We start from the raw sequence: 25112 nt of genomic DNA on the forward strand, positions 1-25112 counted from the left end.
AGAATGTGAAAATTGACATATGTGAATGGTTAAAAGATGAGTTAATTGAAAACTTAGGCAAGATAAAGAAAGATAAGAAAGGAACTTTTAGATTTGGTAATCTGCTTGTATGCTTGATGCTACACATAACCAAACAGGTTCCCAGTATAGGCTATAAAGTAATTGGATTTGATATACCCGTAGGAAAACAATTGATAGAACTATTCAATAACATGGACGAAGACAAGGAAAATAATATCCATGAATACTTTCAAGCACTTAAGGCCAAAATGAAGAAGAGAATTAGGTTATCATAGAAGATTGTTGACAAGTACAAGGATGATATATGTTTTGTAATAAAAAAGGATGAGATCTGGATGGAAGCAGTCATCCCAAGAACAATCTGGGTAACAGAGATGGGCTATGAGACAGATGATCATATAATTGAGACTTATGCTAAAGCACTTTTGAAAGCACCAAACGAACCAAAGGAAGAAGTATTTGGTAGTGCTAAGACCATAGAAAAACAAATTCGATCTAAGAAGAGAGTGAAAAAGGTTGAGACAGTTGTGAGAAGAGGTTCTAGACAGGCAAAGGCTATTAAAGAAGATGTATTAAAGCAAACTGGTATCACTAAGGATGAGTTAGGAACTCTATAGCCTGAGACTCACCTATCACCGGTAGGCACTTCTTTAGAGAGTGACATGCTTGCAGCTTTCAAAAGAGTTGTAAGGAAAAGAGATCCTTCACTGGCAACCACACCCTCACCTAGGAGAACTAGATAGAAACAACAAGCAGTAAGATCTCCAGTTAAAAAGACTACACCAAAGAAGAAACTAACACCCAAGAAGAAGAAGAGAACAAAACAAAACTTGGCCCCTCTTGACATATTACTAAATAAAATCACAGAGGAAGGAAAACTCAAAAACATAAGAAAGGTCTATGACACTTTGACAGCAAATGAAAAAGAACAAGTGGAAAACAGTGTTATTTTGCACATGGACATGTATAAGAAGTTTCTGATGGAAGTTATAAATGAAGTACCAGATGAACTATTCAAAAGACTCGAAGCAAGAAGACAAGTTGTTATAGAGCTTGATAAGAAAATCAAAATTGAAAAGTTACTAGCTATTTATCCAGTAAACTCACTTAAGGAGATAGATGACTTAATTACTGAAGCCAACCGGTTAGTATTCTCTACTGCACACTGGCATATTGCTTTAATGGTTGGAAGAGTTAATGAGGTAACTGAAGAAATAGAAAATGCATGGGATATATTTCTTGCTGAGAAAGAAAAACAGGAAGAATACAGGAACCCCAAACCAATAAATGTATATCAAAAGGAGAGAGACAAAGGAAAAGGAAAGGTTGGTGGACCTCCGAGTATCAAAGTTAAAGATAACTTATCCCCACCACCTCAAATTACATCACCAGTAAAAACTATTGAAGATCAACTGACAGATGAGAGTATGAACATAAAGGATATTAATCCTAATCCTGAGGTACTGTACACAGTAGATGTTGACACACAAAAGATCAACATTATGGTAGATAAAGATACAACTGGCAAGACAGACATGGCTAGTGAGCCACTGGTAACTGAGCAAACAGATAAAACATAAGAGAAACTGGCAGATGATAACACAGGAGAACAGACAGAGAAACAAGAAGAGAAAAGGGCTCTGGAATAGGAGCAGGTATAGGAACAGAGTCATGAGGAAACAGTACAACTGGCAATAGGAGAAGTACACAAGCCATTGCTTAAGGAAATGCAAACACAAACAAACCTATCAGAGGTCACAACAAGCTTGGTTACTTCCTCCACCAGCAGAATTTAGAATGTTGGTTCCTCCTCAACAGGCCACAAATCAACAAATGTAACTGAAGTACTCTTAGATTCAATCAAAAGGATAACTGATTGTAGTTCACAGAATTATAAAGCTATAGATGACACAATCCCAATTTTGAAGGTAATTGCTCCTAACTGTAACATAAACAATAAGGATTCTTTAAAACAACTTGATACTTTGTGTCAATACATCACTGAGAACACAGTGACTATCGAGCAAATAAAGGAAGAGACTTTGAAGAATAAGGTAGAAATTGAAAAGCAAAAATTATTTGAAGATCAGATAAAGAAGTGTACTAGGGAATTTGAAACACTTCTACCGGAACTATGTAACTTATTGAAAGAATACAAAACTCTATACAAAGATACCTGCAAGACAAACTTTTTGATAGTAGACATAGATAAGAAGATGAGAAAGGTACAGGATGAAATCAATAAACTTGCTGATAATTTTGTTAAATCACCTGATACATTATCTGTTTTTGAGAAAAGGATAACAAATTTTGAGGAAGAGTTAACTTAAGTTAGAAAGAGAAAAGGAGAGAATAGTGGATAAGGAAAAGAATTTAAGACTAAAAATGAGTCCAAGATTGGACTATCTAGCATCATTGCGGAAGGAAATATCCGAGGCACTGATACATGGACAGAAAACACCGGCAGAGCATATGCAACACCTCACCGATACAGTTAAAAGAATAGAGACAACAATAAGAGACAGTAAGAAGTTTTTGGAGAGTATAAAATTGATTTTGGCGGATCTATTTCAAATTGTAACTACCCAGTTACAAGGTTGAGACTACAACTCTACTGACATCTTGACAACCTTTGTCATTGATGCCAAAGGGGGAGTAGTAGCATGAGAAAATAACCAACAAAAGACTTATCTACTCAGGGGGGTTCTTATACTTTTGGAAACATTTTTGGATTAAAGTTTTGGATAGACTTTTGAATTTTCTCATGAGTGTTGCCATCAATGCTAAAGGGGGAGATTGTTGGCATATGCACAATGAGAAATTGTAGGTGATTGAAGGTTTTGTCATTGATGGCAACCTTACAATCCTATGGTAGCGACAAGGCATTACACCGGCAAGATAGTTCATCGGCATCAACAGATCACACTCTACACCGACACTCAGACCACCGACACCACAAAGAAAGGAAGCATACCGGCACAGAGGCCGACAGGATTTTTGATATATTATATTTTGTTTATTATTGTAAAAACTTTGTAAGCCAACTTGGCAAGTTGTAAAATGACTCTTATATATAAGAGAGATCATTGTAGATATTTTGTAAGTGATAAGGAAAAGATATTAGGTAGACCTATTATGCGAAATATAGGTTGAAGGTTTTATGTAAAGAATAGAGTAGAAACCGATACTGGATCTGGCATTATAGATGCTATTGTAAAGCAGTACAAGATATTGGATTTGTATAATCCACATTGTAAGTCAGTGAGACTTCCCATTGAGAAATGAGCTCTAGGCAGTTGGCCTTCCTGCATGTGCAAGCCCCTCTTATAAGTAATATTCTCTTATTGGCCAATAAGTGAATATTGTGGGTCACAAATCCCACCGAGGTTTTTCCCACGCCAAGTTTCCTCATTAAATCCTTGTGTTATGGTGTGCTTTTCATGTGGATGTTTTTAATTCTATTTATTGCATTATTTCTTGCATACCGATACACTGTTATAATATGTTCTGTATGTTTTAAGTTAAGAAATTCAATTCATCGGTTAAATACTAATTCACCCTCCCTCTTAGTATCTGTGGGAATCCTAACAATGTCCTGCGATAGATTTGCACATATTAATGATTAATTTTCAGACAACAGACAAGAAAAATGTCATGTTTCTTCCTTGTTCCTCTAATCAAAGACATCTTGGAGTCACTCAGAAATCATGATAGTGAAAATCAATATAAAAAAGTTGAACAATCATGCTAAAATCATTATCCAAAAGATATCAGCCATGTGTTTAGACTGACTTTGTGATAGTTTGATGGTTGATAATTTGATCTCGTGTTCAATGTTGGATATGTCATAATTTTTGCTTGATAAGAGTTGTCTAACTGTTTTTTCTACCTATTTGATTAAGCTCAAAATGACCAAAAGGTTTTGCCCCCAGCTAAGTGTAGGATTTTGCCCCAAGCCTAGAAACAAATTCAGTATGATATACCCAATGGTCCAAACCATGGTGAGAGAGCAACTGTGATACCTGCATATGTACAAAGGCTTTTGATGCATATGACCAATGCTGATGGAAAATGAATGCAAGTAGAAAGATGCATGAACTAATAGATGGAAGAGATAGCCGATAGATAGCACCTGTTTGCTAGGTTTTCACCATCTGTTTTTATTGCACTTTTTCTCATATTTGATTTTTTAATATTTTCTCATTGTTTTTCACTGTTTTTTTTTTTTGATTTTTCACTGTTTTTTATTTTTTTATGATTTTTCACTGTTTTTGATTTTTTTCTGATTTTTCACTGTTTTTGATTTTTTGTTTTTTTCACTGTTTTTGATTTTTTGTTTTTTTCACTGTTTTTATTTTTTTTGCTTTTTCAGACATAAAAATTGTTCAGATGCATGCGATTGATGGGTTCTTTGAGCTAATCTCCGTCCTGTGTTGATAGCTAATATGCTCCTCATCCAAATACTGTTGTGATCACAAATGGACCTAACTAGTTTTGTTCAAACTTTCCTTTCTTTTCTCGATCTGTGTGGTTGCGTGGATTTTCCTTTAGTACTAGTTCCCCCACTTGAAATATTCATGGTTTGAGCCTATGATTATAGATCCAACACATTCTTTGTTGATATACCTTTAGATGATCAAAGGCATTTTGTCTTCATTCCTTGAATAATTCTAAATCTTGTAATCTAGATAATCATTGTTCTTCATCTAGGATGAGACCTTTTAATGATACTCGTAGAGAAGGTATCTCTACTTCTATTAGTAGTATTGCTTCTGATCCATAAACAAGAGAGAAATGTGTGGCACTTGTTGGCTTGCAGATACTGGTACAGTAGGCCCATAGAGCAGGGTTTAATTGGATATGCCAATCTTTTCCAACATCGTTCACTTTCTTTTTGAGGATTTTCAGAATAGTTTTGTTTGATGCTTCTGCTTGCCCATTCCCTTATGGATAGTAGCATGTGGAGAATCTATGTTGAATCTTGAATTTATCACATAGGTCTTGTACATCCTGATTCTTGAATGGTCACCCATTATTAGTGATAATGGTCATTGGTATTCCATAGCGATAGATGATGTAATTCAAGATAAATGCAACAATTTGTTTTCCTATGATATTTATGAGAGGTACTGCCTCAATCCATTTTGTGAAATATTCTATAGCTATAAGGATGAATTTGTGACCATTAGATGAAGAAGGATTTATCTTTCCTACTAGATCAAGACCCCATTGACAAAAAAGCCAAGATGTTGCCAAAGCACGAAGTTCTTGTACTGGTGCATGAATCAAATTCCCATGGATCTGACATTGTTTGCATGTTCTAGCTATCTGAAAAGAATCTCATTCCATAGTTGGCCAATAATAGCCCAAGCGTATGAGTTTTTTTGAAAGGGTAAGACCACTTGAATGATTGCCACAAATGTTGTTATGGACTTCATGTAAGGCCTTCTCAGATTCTTCTTATCCGAGACATCTTAAAAGAGTACTGTTTAGACCTTATTTAAATAGGGTATCCGCAACAAGAGTAAAATGGGAGGATTGGAAAATAAAGTTTCTCTTTTGGTTCTTCGATAACTCAGGAGCTAAGGTGTTATCTTTCAGGTATGTGTAAGTCTGGCCATAGCGTGAGGAATCATGCCACACAAGTTGACATATAGTTTGGGAATTAGGAAAATTATGAGTAGGTAAAACAACTCTTCCACTAGGAATTCATAATGATGTTGATTTTCCTGTGTCTGAAGGAGAGAAGCAATTGTAGCCATGGCATCTGCTGCTTTGTTGTCATTCCTTGGAATCTGCTAGAAAGTTATTTCTATAAAGTATTTCTTGATATCATCAACCATCTTTTTATAAGGAATTAAATTTTCATGCTTTGTTTGATAGTCATCATTGATTTGATTAATGACAAGCTAAGAGTCTCCAAAGACTTGAAGTTGTGTAATGTTCTATTCTATAGCCATTTTGATACCTGTAACTAAAGCTTCATACTTTGTTGTGTTATTGGTGCATGGAAATCTTAATTTGTATGCTTTTGGGATTGTATGACCTTGTGGTGTGATGAATAGAATACCTACTCCTGGTCCATGCTATGTATATGAACCATCAAAGTATAATTGCCATGTTTTTGTGGTGGCTGTTAGGATATCAGCATCGGGAAACTCAATCTGTAAAGGATGATCATCTTGAAGTGGTGCATCTGCTACTTGGTCTATAATGACTTGTCCTTTTATATCTTTTCTATCAATATACTCAAAATCAAACTCACTTAGGATCATGATCCATTTTTCTAGTCATCCTGTTAATGTTGATTTGCTGAGTAAATGTTTCAGAGGATCGATTTTAGCTATTAGCTTGATGGAGTGAGATAGTAGATAGTGTCATAATTTTTGAGAAGCAAAAACTACTACCAAGCATGCTTTTTTTGTTGGTGAAGAGATGATCTTGTATCCTATTAGTGTTTTGCTAATGTTGTAGATAGCTCGTTCTTTTCCTTCATTGTCCTGTTGTACAAGCAAAACTCCTAATGATGTTTCGATGGTTGATACATAGAGTAATAACGACTTTCCTGGAATTGGTGAGCTTAGGACAGGTGGTTGTATGAGATATGCCTTGATCTTGTTGAATACCTCCTCACATTAGTGGTCCCACTTGAAATGAACATTTTTTTGCAATAGATGAGTAAATGGTTGACATTTATCTGCTAGTTGAGCAACAAATCTTTTGATTGACTGGAGTGTTCCTTGGAGTGATCTTAGTTGACTGATATTCTTGGGAGATGTCATTTCCATTATTGCTTTTACTTTAGCTGGATCCACTTCGATACGTCTAGCTGAAACAATGTATCCCAATAGCTTTCCTGAAGTAACACCAAAGACACATTTCTTAGGGTTTAGCCTTAGGTTATATCGTTCTAACCTGTCAAAGATCTTTTCCAGTATCTCTATATGTTCTTCTCTGTTGTATGATTTAGCCAATATGTCATCCACATAGTCTTCCATGAATTTATGCATCAGTCATGAAATATAGTTCTCATAGCTCTTTGATATGTAGCACCCACATTGTTTAATCTATGTCACTAAATTTGGTGGAGTTGTTTTTTTTTAATTCTTGACTCTTCACCATTGGAGTTTTTTAGTTTTAAACTCAAACTTCAAAAGGTGATGATATCTTAGCCATATGGTGGAGATTTGTAGTGCTTTTTTTTGGGCAAAATTTTGTGCTCTTCATAGTGGAGTGATTGGTTTTTTCGCAAGTGATATATATATTCTAGGAAATTAGTTTTTTTAGTAGATGTGAAGGACAATCCCATTTTTTCCAAATTCAAACAGATGTAACTTTCATATATGACCTCAGATCGAGGTGCCATTTTTTTAAAGTTAATTTTTTTAGAGCACTACATATTGGTGTTAGTTTGAGGTTCTCATTTTGAGATATTTTTAAACTTTCGGTCTTTTGGTCCATAGTTGGACATTGCAAAACTCTGGAAAACAACTCCAGTATTGTAAATGCACTGATTTATAAAGTGCCACCATCATATTTTTCTGGGGGCATCATTGGTTTAGTGAATTTGGGGGGGGGGGGTGTGATCTTATTGTGTTTTGATTGCTTTGATTTCTTTTGTTGTGTATTAGTGTGATGGGAAAAACTCAAATTGAACTCCTAACTCTATATATTTATGAACCATGGAAAAAAATCAGTATGGAATTATCTAGGGGAAAAAGGTTGCACAATCTATGTTAAAAAAACTATTCTACAGCTATTGATGCTAATTCTCTTCAAACTTGGGAGATCAATCATAAAAGAGCTCTTGGTTACATGTGTTCACTTGTCTCTTTTGATTTACAATTTCATCTTGAATCAAGAAAGACACCTATGTAGGCTTGGGAGACTCTTGAAAATTTGTACGGTTAAACTAACATGATTAAGGGTTATTAAATTGATAATGATTTGATGAATCTCAATCCAAAAATTTTCAGCAACATCCAAACTATATCTCCATAATCAACCAACTAAGAACATATCTAAAGGATTGCAAGATTACTAAGGAGAATTTAAAATTGATCCTCATTGTGCTATCCAAGTTTGGTCTTGAGTATTCTGTGTTTGTTTTTGGATTTCATACCAATAGGGTTTCTATGGGAACTACATATTTCTGGCCCACTTTTGATACATTTTGAAATCTTCTAATCCAAGAGGAAGTGAAGCTAATTCAAATGGGTATCATCAACTTCCAAATCACAAGCATTGATTTCTAGTGAACCTAAGGTACAAAAAGAATAAGGGAATCTTGTTTAGAAACAAAAGAAGAAAAAGAACAAGTCATGGAAATAATTTGAATCCTCTTCCTCAAAAAGGGAATCATCTAAAAAGGAGAAGTCCACTTGTGAATATTGCAAGAAATATGGGCATGATGAACATCAATGTTATTTAAAATAAATTGATGAGTTGAATAATCTTTTGACAAAGAACAAAATCAATTTACCTTCAACTATGTCAAAGGATTCTTCATTTTCATCTAATTCAAAGTCATAGAAACAAAAAGGAAAAGAACTTATTACAATTTCAGATTCTAAGCTAGGGAGATAGATCCTTGATTCTGGAGCTTCACATCATATGGCTTCATCATAGAGTATGTTCTCTTCATTTGAAACTTGTTTATCACCAAACATTTTGATGGCTAACCACACATATATTCATGTTTGTGGGAAAGGGTCTATTGACATAGATGAAGGATCATTCAATGATGTCCTTTGTTTTCCCTCATTGTAAAAACAAATCCTTTGTATCTATTAGATCACACATGGTGGGGAAGGGAAAAGTGTTGAGTTCACTCCAAATTCTACGATTATTTGGGATTTGCATAAGAGAGATATTGTTGCAGTTGGAGAATTAGATCATCAATATTTAGTATAAACCTTCTCACATTTTTCCTCTATTGTTCTTTCACCTGATGTACACATTGAGGCATCTAGTGTAGAAACTTTTGAGGAGATTCAGTATGATCAAGTTAATCTTGGTATCCTTTCTACTAAGGTTCAAGAGACACGTGGTTCATCTCCTACATTGACTATTGTATTTGATGATACTAGCACTACTAAATCCATGGCTCCGATTGATTTAGTACAACAAGACATTCATTGTCTTCTAGAAATAGATACTTGGGATGAGTACTTGATAGACATTGCAAGTTTGTTTTGTGAGTCCTATCTTCTTGTAATGATGGAAAAATGGTGAATGATAGATCAAGAGGAAAACTACCCTTTCCCTCAAAGAGAGATAAGAGTTTCACTATTGATTACCCTTCAGACACTTTTCACCATGTTTCATTAGGAAGAGGATAGGATAATTCACTAGATTCAATCTCTCCACATGAAGATGGTAGATTGAATTTTGAATGAACTGGGAATGTTAAGTTGATTCCCTCTTCCTTGTTGGAAATGGAAATAAAATTGATTGAATTATGTAGTGCAAAAGTGACAAAGAATTGATTATAACTTGAGATCGGAATATGGGATGAAGTTGTGTACCTGAATCTGATAGTAATATGTCGAGACGAAGTCGCCTTGCAAATTTGAGGAAAAGTTGCTCAGACCATGGTAGGAATGTACATGATGCTCCGAAAAATCTGTGAAATGAAAAGTGTTTTTCTACCTCTACAAATGGAGCCCGAATCTAAAAGTACAATTGTGCACTTTCAACCTACACATAGAAAAGAGGAAAATGGGTTGGGATTGGGGGTTTGCCTTTAGGTCAAACCCCAGTTTTGGAATTAACCAAGTAATGAAAGAAAGTACTTGCAAGTAGATGTAATAAAAGACTAAATTGTAAATCACCTCAAGGGAGGTTGTAGTAGCAATGTTGATAGAAATGCTTGTGTGGAATTGTATGTTGGAATCAATCTCCTCTTCAATGGTTAAATCCTTGACTTGAATGCAACACCTAGCCTTGAGGGGAGACTTGAGAATGCTCAATGCTGGAAAAGAATGCTTGATCACTTATGCAACTTGAATCTATCCAACTTCGACCTATCCAACTTATGCAATGAGAGGATGAATGCCCCTTAAATACATGTTAGTGGATTTTATTTTTGTCACAGGCCGACATCGGAGGAGTTTCTCACCTAATGCACAACCAACAATGCAACCCTAGGAAGGGTCCTGCCCCAAAATAAGGAAGGGACAGGGGCGCCACACCCCCGTCCTGGGAGGAAAAGGGTGCCACACCCCTATCCAAGGGGGGAAAATGGCACCACACCCCTATCCTACCCCTTTCTCCAGGGAAGAGTGTAGATGGGGTGATGCAGAGGCCAAGGAAGCAGTTTTTTCTGAAGGTTGAGCAATCTTCGGTCTCTGATCAGGCTAGAGGATTTGAACTCGCATGCGTGAGGACCCTAATGCAGTCAAAAATTGCTAGGATTGCAATTTTATGATATTGCACTTCCAAACTTGGAGGATAGTATTGAGTACATACATATTCTCTTTGATGAAGTTACTTCGTCTTCTTTAGATGTTGAGGGAGATTCTTGTAACCCTCTTGTTCATTACCCACATGATCATTCCTCACAGTTTGACATGACTATGGCCACTATTGAGAAACATTTAAAGAAGAAACCTTTTTCATTAGAGAAGATACCTTTGGGTATGTCCATGATCATGAGGGACCAAAAAGTGGCAATGGGAAAAAAAAACATGTTTTAAACTTTGCCAAACATTCCAATTTTCACTTTGACTTTTTGTATGGGTCGGCCAAAATTTGAATTTGGTTTGGTAATACCAAACCAAAATGGATATCCATTAATAACATATATCCGATGTTAATGAATATCCTGATGTAAACGATTATCCATTTTGTGACATGATTATTGTGATGTCATTTTTTTCCAAATTGGATATCCATTTTTGAAACCAAAACAATAATCTATTTTGCTCAACATTAATTACATAGTTTAGTAAAATGGGCATAACTTTTGTGTTTCTTATTGAAATTTTGATATTTTATAGGCATTGGAAAGGTAATTCAAAGACATATCAAATAGATAAGGTAATTTTATTATATTATAGATCAAAAATTAATTATATTTATTTGAAGCTAATCCTTCATTTTTAAAACTTAAACACTCACAAATTTTGCATACAAAGTCTCATTTTTTCGCTATCACCTCCTTTCTCTATCACTTGTCTATCTATCCTTCTATAAATATCTTTTATCTATCTCTTCCTTCTCTACTTATCTCACTCCTTTTCTCATCCCAACTATATATTTACCAAGTTACATTCATCTCTACATATATCTCCCTCTTTCTATTCCTATTTCTCCCTCTCCCACTTTGTCCTTGTCACTCCTTATTTCTATATCTCTCTAACAATAACTCTTCTCTCTATTTATATCCCTCCTCTACCTTATCCTACCTATACCTATTTATTACTCATCTTTATCACCTCCTTTCTCTCCATATCTTGTCCCCTCTAACTCTATATCCCTATAAATCTATCTTCATGTATATTTATATCTCATTATCTTTAAATCTCACTTATTCACTCCATCTCTCCCTCCATTTGTCATACTCTCTCTATCCCTTTCTATCCATATCTATCTCTATATCCATATTCACATCTCTATATCTTTCCATATCAATCTCTTTTTCTATATGTCCCTCTATCTTTATATGTCTTCCTCTATATATGATTAATCTACCTCTCCCTCTCTTCCTCTATCATCCTCTCTATGTATCCCTCCCTTTCTCTACCTTTATCTCTTTATTTACTCCCTCTCTATATATCTCTAACTCTATCCCTCTATCCTTCTCTATATCCACTATATATATCTTGTTGGAAACTGATAACACTAAGACGGGGTGGGGAGGGAGGGGGGGGGGGTTGAATCAATTTTATACCAGAATAGTAGATTTTAGCCTTAACAAAACATTCATACACCAACCGATATACTGGCATAAATATAATTGAAAGAAGTAAAGCAACCAATAATCCAAACACATAAATGAGAATTATAAAACACAAATTTATACGTGGAAAACCTCAAAGAGGAAAAACCATGGTGGGATTTGTGACCCACAATATCAATCCACTAGCCATATGCAGAGATATTACAATATATGAGGGGCCTGCACTTGTAGGAAGGCTTACAGCCTAGAGCACACTGCTCAATCACAATAGGAGCCTCACTAACTACAAAAAATTCTAGACAACAATTCGAAGAAGTGTGAACTGCTAAGATAGCATCTTCTATGCCATAATACAATTTTGATTTAAGCTCTGTCTATTCCAGTTAGAAACCCTAAACCCCTTTACTAGAATAACCCTTACAATAAATTCCTCACATACATAATCTCTCTGATATATTTTGCATCACATTACATTTATATCATCATCCATTACATTTCTATATAATGATCTTAATCAAACTAACCTATATACCCTATACAACTTTTATGCCTTATGTTAGCTTACAAAGATATATACAATATCAAATAAAATGTTAGCTAGATAACATAAATGTTTAAATATTAAAACAAATTGTTGATGCCGGATCCAGGATAAGTCAGCTTCCAATACCGATAACCTTTACTATACCATGTCAGCCTGCATTGTTGGTGACCAAAGAAATCTTTTATCCTGTCAGTGCTGGTGCCGGTGTAGAATCTGTGAAGTGTCTGTTGGTACACCCTATGAAGCCAGAACAAAAAATCATGTTGCCATTAATGACAACATAGTGAAACCAAACAATAGAGTGTCAATTTCCATATATCTTTCTATATCTTCCTCTTTCTCTCTCTCTCTCTCTATCTATCCTTATCTATAATCTCTATTTCTCTCTTTATCACTCTCTTGCACTATCTACATCTCTCTATCTATCGATGTTCCTTTTCCTCTATATTTCTCTATCTCTTCCTTTTTGTATCTCAATCTCTTTACTCCTATCTATCCATTTTTATCTCTCTTTATATATTTGTCTTTGTCTTTACCTATCTCTTTCTCTATATCTATTCATCTCCGTCTCCATTTATCTTCATTTTTATCTCTATCTTCCTCTCTCCTTTTCAATCTCTATATGTGTCTCCCTCTTTCTATCCATCCTTGTCCTTCAATATTTCCTCCTCTCTCTTCATATTCCTTAATATCTACATCTCTATTTATGTCTCTATCTCTTTTCTAGGTATGCCTATCTGTCTCTATCTCTCCTTCTATCTCTCCCTCTCTTTAGCTCTTCATCTCTTTTCACCCTTATATCTAGATCCATATTTGAATCTTTATCTTTATAAATATCTATCTCTCCCTCTCTATATATTTATCTCTTATACCTCTCTTTATCCCTCTCCTCTCTCTTTATTTGTATCTCCCTCTCTATCTCTATGTTAATCTATGTAGAGATCTCTCTCCCTATTGGTAATGGATCTTGATTATCTTTCTAATTTATATGTTTTTGTGTTATCTATATTTGGATCTTAGTTCTTGATGAGGTGTGTGGAGTATCTTTCTCCTATGAATTTTATTTCTAAGGAGGAAGGGGGTGAGGAGGAAATATATGGGAGAGAGTGATAGAGACTGCAAGAGGGAGAGATGGGGAGAGAATTGGATAGAGAGAAAGGGAGAGACTAAGATAAAGAGTGGGTTAGGGGGAAGAGGGAAGTATCAACAAAGAGAGAGGAAAAGATAGGTTGAAGAAAGAGAGGGTTATTTGGTGGAAGAGAGAGAGAGAGAGAGAGAGAGAGAGAGAGAGAGAGAGAGAGAGAGAGAGAGAGGGATAGGGAAGGGGGAGAGAGGGAGAGAGGCAGAGAAAGAGGGAGAGACAAAAGACACAGAGAGATATCATGTCCTAAGGGGTCATATTGTGTTCTAACACATGTGTGGTCCCTTGGGACCCCATATGACCCCTTTTAACATCCTAGTACATGACATGACTCCTTATGACACCATATGACTCCCATGGGGGCTTCACTTAGTGAACCTAGGTTATAGCGTGTGTGTTCGTGACATACTAAATAATCCCCCTAATTTCAAAAAATATTTCCCTTAACTCCTTTCTAGTCAACCCCTCCCAATACATAGCCTGAATTAAAACCTCCCCTTATTTTCACCAGATATTGTATGTATCAATTTTTTCTTTAACATTTTCCATACCCCTCTATATTTCTATCTTATGCTATGGTATAGACTTGGTTGGGTTTTAAGCATAATCCTAGATTTAGTAGAAGGTACTAATATTAATTGATGGGTTGCATAAAATGTTTTGGGTTAAAATTTTCAAATAACCTTAGGCAGGATTTTGTTTTAATTTTCAATTGACTTCAGTTTGATTCTTGCCAGGATTACCACAAGCTATAAATTTTGTTTTTTGTGCCTTGGCTAAAATACTGGATAATATGTATTTTGACTTTATATATTACCGATCAAAAAAATAATTAATTGAAAAACACGGTAGCAACTTGTCCATTACTGACGTGGAGGATAATTAATCTATTTTGGCAAGATGGAGAATATCAGGAAGTTGATTCACAGGATCAATGTCATGATGATTGGTACACTAGAGAGGTGGAGTTAATGCCAAATTGTGCAGACAGTATGGGAAAGAAAATCAGACAATCTACATTGTGCAGAGAATTAATGTAAGAGTGTTGTGACGGTGGAGGAGGAGGTCAAACTTGGAATATTGATGAGTATAATTTTAATTCATTGAATTTTTTATTTTTATATGTGGAGGTATGTTCTCTTTCTCATTTGTTCATAAATGGAGCATTAACAGAGAATAGAGAAAGATTTCTCAGAGGTGGAGTTTTTTAGCTAGAGACTGATGGAAGCAAATTTTACATTTCAGATGGAGAATAAGCTTGTGCGCTTCATGGGAAAGGTATCAAATATGTGGCTAAAAGGATTATTTAAGTATAAGGATGACAGATTGAGAGATGCACTTAAACTCATGTTGGGGGAGGAAATTGTGTTTATAAATCACAAGTACAAAACAGATATGGAAATTTATTCATTTATTGCAGCTTGGGGACTGGAGTTTGAAACTTCTACGAGCAAGGTGAAGCAGACTTTGAGGGAGTTAATTGATGTGGAGTTTTTGGGGCACATGGAGTCTATCTTTTAATGGGCGGTTTTGGGTGTGGGAATTGATATCACAGAGGGGATGGTGGAACCTGTGAGCATTCTACCATTTGTTCATGGATAGGAAGATGAGTAGAAAGCATGGTGTAGGGCATTGACATGGAGAGGATGGGAGGGGTTTAAAACCTTTGTAGACCTGATGCACATAGACATAGTGCTGAATGCGGTGCATGAAGTGTCTCGCGTGGAGTTGGGCAGAGAGCTGAGACCTCGAGCTCTTGCAGAGGAAGCGGTGAAGATCCTAGCTAGGTTCAAATAAGAGAATGAGGATAGTTAGGTGGTAGGTCTAGGATTGTTGTGATAGTCGTATGCATAGTTTTGTATATATGTTTATGGTCACAGCCCTAGTTTTTGCTCTTGTTCTATGGGTTGTTTATTATCAGTCTGTTACTTCGAGATGGTATGTTTGTTGTTACTGTCAACATTTTTGGGGGAGATTTAGTTGTTTTAGACAATATGGATACTGTGATGATGCTTTGATGGAGCTTTTTGCTTTTATATATCAATAAAATCCTATATTACCGACAAAAAAAAATGATATATTTTGTTTAGTTTATAAATAATTAAATTACAAGCATTTGGTTAATGATATATTTTGTTTAGTTTATCATATATTTTATTTTAATTTGCTATTTTAGATCAGATTAAGAATAATATTTTTCATGTGCATTTGTTGTTAATTTTTTAAAAATAATTAAGCAACAACTATTTGAAATATTGCATTTAGTTTATGATATATTTTATTTTTATTTATTTTTATTTTATATAAATAAATTAACTAAAAAATAATATTATATATCCACTTTTTTTTAACCCTAATTATTGTTCATAATTTATTATATCATATTAAAGATTATATTAATGTTATATCATAATAAATTTAATATAAATAATATTATTATATAAAATAAATATAATATAACTAATAATTTATTATTTTAACGTTTCATATGTCAATATAAATCTAATTTTTTTTAATATAAATTAATTTAAAAAAAAAAAAAAGAGAAGACATATTGAAAACCTTGAATACCTAAATATATAGAAAACTAAATAATGGAGAGAGAGTTCATAAATGTGAAATAAATGTGATATGAGTAGAGGTCCTGGAAATCCGAAAACATATCTATGACAAAATATTCTCAGTCGCCCAGTACATCATTTGTCCATCGACATGTGTGAAAACACAAAGAATGTTTGAAAGGCTTCAAGGCGCAAAATCCTAAACCCTGCATTGGTTTCCCTTTTTGTTTTGTTTTTTAACAGTGACTGTTGATCGCTCGTATCCAGTCATTTAAGTTTCCCCTCAGGCCTTTTAAGTCGTATGGATGACTGACCCCTCCTTGTTAGCCATGCAATTGAAGTTTTTTCCCTGAGCTCCATATACCATTAACATCTTTGCTGAGATCAATGATTGCAAGAGCTACATGATTGCTTCAACATACACAACAGAGATAACTCTATAATGTCATCACTGACCAATCAAGGGATGACAAGGTTTTGACACGAGGAGCTGGACGTTATTGATTGGCTTGAGTTGGAGTCCACATAGTCGTGGGCCTTGATCTAAGGATCCAAGTGCAGTTGAATGAGAACGAGCCCTACCTGAATGAGTCATTTCCCAAGTGGACTTATCAATGGTTGCCATGTAGATCATAGGCCGCCAAGTAGCAACATGGGCCCAACCTTCTCCTATGTTGTAAAAGGAAGTAAGTAGTGATTACATTGATCAAGATCAATGGTGAAGTGAGCGTGTTGTTGGTAATATGCTAGATTTGGTTAAGTGTTGTCATTGATGTCAACACTATATCCCAGTTGGAGACTATCCTGATTGGATCTATCCCAGTTAATCTTGGTGACATTCTTGGTTTTGATTGTGATTTTGATCCGGTATGATCAGATCTTTGGAATCGGTCTTAGATGCTTATTCTAGTGGGTTACATGCTTGCTATATTCTATTGGTTCATGATTTGGTTCTTTGGCTATTATCACTTTTGGTATTTGCCTTTACCGGCTTGCCTTTGCTATCCCAGTTATCTTTACCGGTATGTTGTTTTGGTGACTTAGTCAGTGAATTTTGGGTCCAGCTTATGGAATTGATTTCTTTCATGTTGAAGGTGCTTCTTGATTGTGTCCCAAGAATTTGGTGACTTTGCATTGGATGGTGTATTATTATGATGGTCCTATTTAGATTCGGTTAAACTTTATGTTACTTCATTTAGGGTTTCTACCGGTTGGTGAAGCATGTTGGATTTTGGTCTTAGTGGAGTTTCTGATGGATATAATTGTTTGGTTATTTGATTTAGGTCCATGTTGTGTAATGCAAATCATAATATTGGTCTGGTGGTATCATTTGATGTAATTTTTGTAATTATGGGTTTAGGGTTTAGCCGACCTTGTTAATAAGGTTGATGATCTATATTTATAGGTGACTTATTCATGTAATTTGAAAGCGATGGTTATGGGTGGTTATGTCTGCATTATCAGAGAAAGGATTATGTGTGAATAGAGTAATATCATTCCAGTGAAGGTTGGAAAGGTTTTGTATTGTAGAGCAGACATCAGTTCTTAACTGGAACTATATCAAGCATTAGTAGATGCTACTTTCATAGTTCATTTCTTTCCAGATTATAGTCCGATGTTTATGTAAGTCAGTGAGACTTCCCTTTTTGATGAGCAGTGCACTCTAGGATATTGGCCTTTCTGCAAGTGTAGACCCATTGTAATTATTCATAATACTACTGTAGAGTATTCATCTGAGTGTGGGTAGGGTTTCCCACCATGGTTTTTCCCTTTCCGGGTTTTCCACATCAAAATATTGGTGTTATGTGTGTTGTGATTTCATCATATATCTTTCATTGTGTTGTGCTCTGGTATAAGGTTTATAATTAAATTGATTGTTGTACTTGCGAGTAAACTGATTCACCCCCCCTCTCAGTTTATTGTTGGTATCAATGCATTCCAACAATCGGTATCAGAGAAAGGTCATCTCTACAAAAGCTTAACCACTTGAGGAGATCTGATGGCAATTCAATAAAGTTCCACATTCAATCCTTACCAGAAGGAGAGTTCGGTAAAAATTACAAAATATGGAAGGAGTGAATGAAGAGTCATCTTAGATGTCTTGGAGCTGAAGTTTGGGAGATAGTGGAGAAAGGGTATATACCTCATGATCCTAATTCTGGAACACCAACACCTATTGATGAATAGAAGAGAGTTGAAAATGATGTGAGAGCAAAAGAAGCATTGTTAAGTGCCCTATCTGATGAAATGATATTTAATGTCATAGAGTTGGAGAATGCTAAGCTGATCTGGACAAAGCTTGAAACTCTTTATGAAGGTGACCAGGCTATGAAAATTGAAAAAATTGAAGGTTTCCGGGTAAGATATGAAACTTTAAAGATGGAAGAAGATGAAAAGATAAGTTCTTTCATGGATAGAGTCAATGAGATTTTCATGGGTATCAAATGTTGTGGAAGATCAGTTAGTGAGGATGAGATAGTATCAAAAGTTTTGAGAGTTCGACCTCCAACTTACAAGATGAAGGCTACTTCTATCAATGAACTCCGAATAATGTCAAGTACCCCTATGACCAAAGATACATTACTTGGGAAATTGACTTCTTTTGAACTTGAAGAACAGAGTGCTGCTAAACTGAGACTGCATTTAAATCATCTGCCTCTAGTAAGAAGAATATATATTGGAAAGAGATGTATGCTAAGGATATGGAGGAAATTGAGAAAGAAGAAAGAGAACTTGAAGATCAGGAAGCCCTAATTACTAGAAGAATTACCAACTAGAAGTATGAAGGAAAAGTCCCTTTTAAACATTTTTCATGCAATAAGATTGGTCATTTTGCATCTATATGTCCTGAAAGAGTTGCTAGGAATCATGAAAGATTTGTGATGAAATATAAGCCTAACCCTGAATATTAGAGAAGACCTAGATTCAAAAGAAATAAGGATAAATCATGTTATTATGCTGGTGATGATGATTTTGGTATTACTGATGATGATGAACCTATGAATGGATCTGGTAATGGTGCCTCTTTTGGAAAAGATTGGGTCTTTATTGCTATTAAAGATGATTCTTTGGAATCTTTTATTGAAACAATACATATTGAAGAAAAGGCTTTAGCTACAAAAATTGAAGAGAAGGATGATTGGGTTATAGACAATGGTTGCTCACATCACATGACTGACGACAAAAGAAATTTCTTATCATTGCAAGAATTTGATGGTGGATTGGTTAGATTTGGAGACAACAAGGCATGTAGGATCAAAGGAAAAGGAACAATATCATTGGATGGTAAGACTAATATTGATAATGTTTATTATGTTGAAGGCTTAAAGCATAATCTTTTAAGTGTAGGTCAAATGGTAGATAGAGGATTATATTTGCAATTTAAGGATGGAAAATGTAAGATCATCAATAAATCTGGATTGGAGATTGCTTCCAGAACTTAGACCAAAGGTAATATCTTTCATTTGAAGTCTGGTGAGAAGGCTTTCTTGATTGCTCAAATTGATAAAAGTTGGTTATGGCATAAGAGGATGTGTCATGTAAATTTGATTGCATAGTAAAGATCAGTTCAATACCGACTATCATAGATTTGCCCAAGATTGTTAAACCTTATAATTCGGTATGTAGAGAATGTCAAATGGGTAAGTAAGTTAGAACTTATTTAAGAAGTATAGAGGATAAATCTAATGAAATTCTTGATCTTATTCATACTGATTTGTGTGGACTAACAAGGACTAAAAGCTATCAAGGTGATAGATATTTTATGTTACTTATTGATGACTATTCTAGAAAGATGTGGGTAGCATTTTTGAAAGAGAAATATGAAGCTTTTGAGAAATTCAAAATCTTTAAATCTATGGTTGATACTGAGACATGACTAGAGATAAAGTTCTTAAGATTAGATCATGGCAGTGAGTTTAACAACTTTTGTGAAAGGAATGATATTAGGAGACAACTTTCTGCACCTAGGAATCCATAGCATAACGAATTAGTGGAAAGAACGAACAAAACAATTTTGGATGCAACAAGGACAATGATGACATAAGCTAAATTACCTAATATCTATTGGAGGGAAGTTGTAAATACAATGATATATACTTTAAATGGAGTACACATAAAGGGTGATATCAGTAAGACTCCTTATGAACTATGGTTTGGTCATACTCCTACTATTAGATATTTCAGAATTTTTGGAAGCAAATGTTACAGTAAAAGAGATGATGCAATAGGAAAGTTTGATCCTAGAAGTGATGAAGGAATACTTTTGGGTTATTCTACTAAGAGAAAAGCCTATAGATGTTATAACAAAAGATTGAATAGGATAATAGAAATCATAAATGTCAAGGTGGATGAGCATGGCAGTAATCGGATTAGATCATTTGATTATGAACTGGAAGATGAATTTATCAGACCTAAATCGGTAATGCAAGAATCAGTTCAGAATAGTGAACCGATGACACTGGTAGCATTAGAAAATTCAACAATGATAGATGAACAACAAAATGAGTCAATAAATCAAGAAAATTCAAATACTCCCAGGTATGTAAAACTAAATCATTCCGAAGATCAAATTATTGGAGATAAAATGAAAGGTGTGATGACTAGGAGAAGGTTAGCTATTGAAGGGGTATGTTTAATTTCTCAAATTGAATCGGAATCATTTATTGAAGCGATTAAGGATGAAAATTGGATAAAATCAATGGAAGAGAAATTAGATGAGATTGAAAAGAATAAGACATGGGAACTAGTACCTAGACCTAAAGACAAGAACATTATTGGAACTAAATGGGTTTTCAGGAACAAATTGAATGAGGAAGCTCATGTTGTAAGGAACAAGGATAGAATGGTTTACAAAGGTTATTCACAGGAAGAAGGAATTGATTATGGAGAAACTTATGCCCTAGTTGCTAGAATTGAAGCGGTAAGACTTTTTCTCGCTTATGCTGCACACAAGAACTACAAAGTATATCAGATGGATGTTAAATGTGCATTTCTGAATGGAGATCTTGAGGAGGAAGTTTACATTGATCAACCTGATGGATTTTATTTATCAAAAGGCATGGATATGGTTTGTAGATTGAAGAAAGCTTTATATGGACTAAAATAGGCCCCTAGAGCATGGTATGCTAGATTGGATAAGTATCTTTCCAAGATTGGTTTTAGTAAAGGTAATTTTGATAGTAACTTATATTACAAAATTGAACATGATGACATATTGATTATTGAAGCCTTTGTGGATGATATCATTTTTGGAAGAGAAGAAGGTCTATGCATGAAATTTGCTAATGATATGAAGAATTAATTTGAAATGTCTATGATTGGTGAGATGAAATTTTTATTAGGTTTGCGGATTACACAAACTGATAAGGGTATTTTCATTTGTCAAACTAAGTATGTGAAGGAGCTACTTAAGAAATTTGGACTTGAGAATTCTAAACCTATCGGTACTCCTATGATAACCGGTTGCAAATTGTCAAAGGATGATGAATCACCTAAAGTGAATTCAAACAGATACAAATCAATGATTGGTTGTTCTCTATACCTAACTCAAACAAGACATGATATAATGAATGATGTTTGTATTGATTCTAGATTTTAGGCAGATCCTAGAGAAACTCATGATATTGTTGTGAAGAGAATATTCAGATATTTGGAAGGTACAACAAACTTTGGGTTATGGTATCCAAAGAATGATGACTTCACATTATGTGCATATACAGATGTTGATTGGGCAGGAGATGTGAATGACCGGAAGAGCACTACTAGTGGTGCATTCTTTCTTGGGAAGATGTTGGTTTCATGGCTTAGTAAGAAACAATCATGCACTTCATTGTCTATTGCTGAAGCATAATATGTTGCAGCTGCTACCAACTATACTTAGATTTTATGGATGAAACAAATGTTAAAGGATATAAGGGTAAGTTATGATGAGCCCATTGTTATTCACTTTGATAATACTACTTCTATTGATATGCCAAAGAATTCAGTATTTCATTCCAAATCAAAACACAATTCTATAAGGTATAATTTCTTTAAGGAAAAAGCTGAAGAAAAGGAAGTCAGATTAGTCTATGTGCCTACAAAGGAACAAATTGAAGATATTCTAATGAAACCATTGCCTAAAGACACTCTTGAATATCTCAGAGATCATTTGGGGGTTACCAACCCTCCAAAAGAAACTTAGAGATGCAAAGATGCATCAATCTGGTGAGCTTATCAGACATACTTTTCTGATCCAGGTTGATGAAGATGGTGCTACTACTCAGGGGGAGTAGTCAGCTGTTTGGATCAGTATTCTTGGTTTAGTATCCATCCTTTGTCATTGATGAAAAAGGGGAAGAAGTTATTCATTAGAAAAATTGGTAGATCTTTTGATGATGTTTATTTCAGATCAGTCTTTTCTCTTTTGGAGATTGTTGCCATTCCTTGGCACTTAGATGTTTTTCACATTTAGTGTTTCCATCAATGCCAAAGGGGGAGATTTTTGGCAATATTTCACATTTGGTTAAGTTTTGTTATTGATCTCAACACTATATCCTGATTGGAGACTATCTCAGTTGGATCTACCCCAGTTAGTCTTGGTGACATTCTTGGTTTTGGCTGTGATTTTAATCCGATATGATCAGATATCTAGAATCGATCTTGGATGCTTATTATAGTGTGTTACATGCTTTCTATATTCTATTGGTTCATGATTTGGTTCTTTTACTATTATCATTTTTGGTATTTTCCTTTACCGGTTTGCCTCTGCTATCCTGGTTATCTTTATTAGTATGCTATTTTGGTGACTTGGTCAATGGATTTTGGGTCTGGCTTATGAAATCAGTTTCTTTCATGTTGAAGGTGTTTCTTGATCATGTCCTAATAATTTTGTGACTTTGCATTGGATGACATGTTATTGTGATGGTCCTTTTTATATCTGGTCAAACTTTCTGTTACTTCATTGAGGGTTTCTACTGGTTGCTGAAGCGTGTTGGATTTTGGTCTTAGCAAAATTTTTGATAGATATAATTGTTTGGTTATTTGATTTAGGTCCATGCTATGTAATGTAAATCATAATATTGGTCTGGTGGTATCATGTGATGTAATTTTTGTAATTATGGGTTTATGGGTTTAGGGTTTAGCCGACCTTGTCAATAAGGTTGATGATCTGTATTAATAGGTGACTTATTCATGTAATTTGAAAGTGATGGTTATGGGTGGTCATCTCTGCATTATCAGAGAAAGGATTACATGCAAATAGAGTCATATCATTCTAGTGAAGGTTGGAAAGGTTTTGTATTGCAGAGCAGTCATCAATGCTTAACCAAAACTGTATCAAGCATTAGTAGATGCTAATTTCACAATTCATTTCTTTCTAGATTGTAGTTTGATGTTTATGTAAGTCAGTGAGACTTCCCTTTATGATGAGAAGTGTGCTCTAGGATGTTGGCCTTTCTACAAGTGGATACCCCATTGTAATTATTCACAATAATACTACAGAGTATTCATCTAATTGTGGGTAGGGTTTCCCATCGTGGTTTTTCCCTTTTCGGGTTTTCCACATCAAAATATTGGTGTTATGTGTGTTGTGCTTTCATGGTGTATCTTGCATTGTGTTGTGCTCTAGTATAAGGTTTATAATTGAATTAATTGTTTTACTTGTGAGTAAACTGATTCACGCCCCCCCCTCAGTTTACTGGCAGTATCAGTACATTCCAACACACGCAATTGCATGACTAGATAAAGATGTAGGCATAAGCTAACTCCGCAGCTTCATTAGTGACATGGCTTAAGGGCCCCACAGAGGTGAGTCACTTATCAAAAGGACTCGATAGAGATAATATATGGTCATTTTTGATAGAATCAATGGTTGTTGTGATTGTGTGATTACACAGTTATTCTAAGGTGCGCTTGTTAGGATTCCCAAAGAGGGGGGGGGGGTGAATTAGTATCTAATCAGTTAAAAGATTTTCTTAACTTAAAACATGTAAAGCATATCAATACTGTATACCGGTAAATAAGAAATAATGCAATAAACAGAGATAACAACAACCACATGAAAAACACACCATAACACAGTAGTTTAACAAGGAAACCCGGTGTGGGAAAAACCTCGGTGGGATTTGTGACCCACAATATTCACTTACTAGCCAATAAGAGAATATTACTACTACAAGAGGGGCCTGCACATGCAGGAAGGCCAAGTGCTTAGAGCTCATTTCTCAAATTCAAAATGGGAAGTCTCACAGACTTACAAAATGGATTATATAAATCCAATGTCTTGTACTACTTCAAAATAGCATCTACTATGCCAGATCCAGTACCGGTTTAAGCTTCGCTTTATACATAAACCCTTAACCTATAATTCACATAATAGGTTTGCCTTATTTCGCCTATATTCTTCCTTCTATTTATCTATAAAATGTTCTACAATGATCTCTTATATATATGATTCATTTTACAACTTGCCAAGTTGGCTTACAATGATTTTACAATAATTTACAAAATATATTATAAACAAAATTCCTATTGGCTTCTATGCCGGTATACTTCCTTTCACTGCTGGTGGTCTCTGTGCAGGTGTAGAGTCTGACCTTGCTGGTGCTGGTAAATTATCTTTCCGGTGTCATAGGATTGCAAGGTTTCCATCAATGACAAAACCTTCAATCACCTACAATATCTCATTGGAGTGTGCATTTACCAACAATCTCCCCCTTTGGCATTGATGGCAACACTCATGAGAAAAATCCAAAAATTGTCATCCAAAGAGTTTCTGCCAGAATTATCTTGCCAAAAATTGTGTACCAAAAGAATATGTGCTCCCCCTGAGTTGATGAGCCATTTTCTGATTATTTTTTTCATACCACTACTCCCCCTTTGGCATCAATGACAAAGGTTGTCAAAGTGTCAATTGAGTGTGGTTTCTAGCTTTATCCTTGCAACCGGTTGGTTACAATCTGA

Source organism: Cryptomeria japonica, chromosome 1 (genome assembly GCF_030272615.1).
Source record: "Cryptomeria japonica chromosome 1, Sugi_1.0, whole genome shotgun sequence".
Taxonomy (NCBI): Eukaryota; Viridiplantae; Streptophyta; class Pinopsida; order Cupressales; family Cupressaceae; genus Cryptomeria; species Cryptomeria japonica.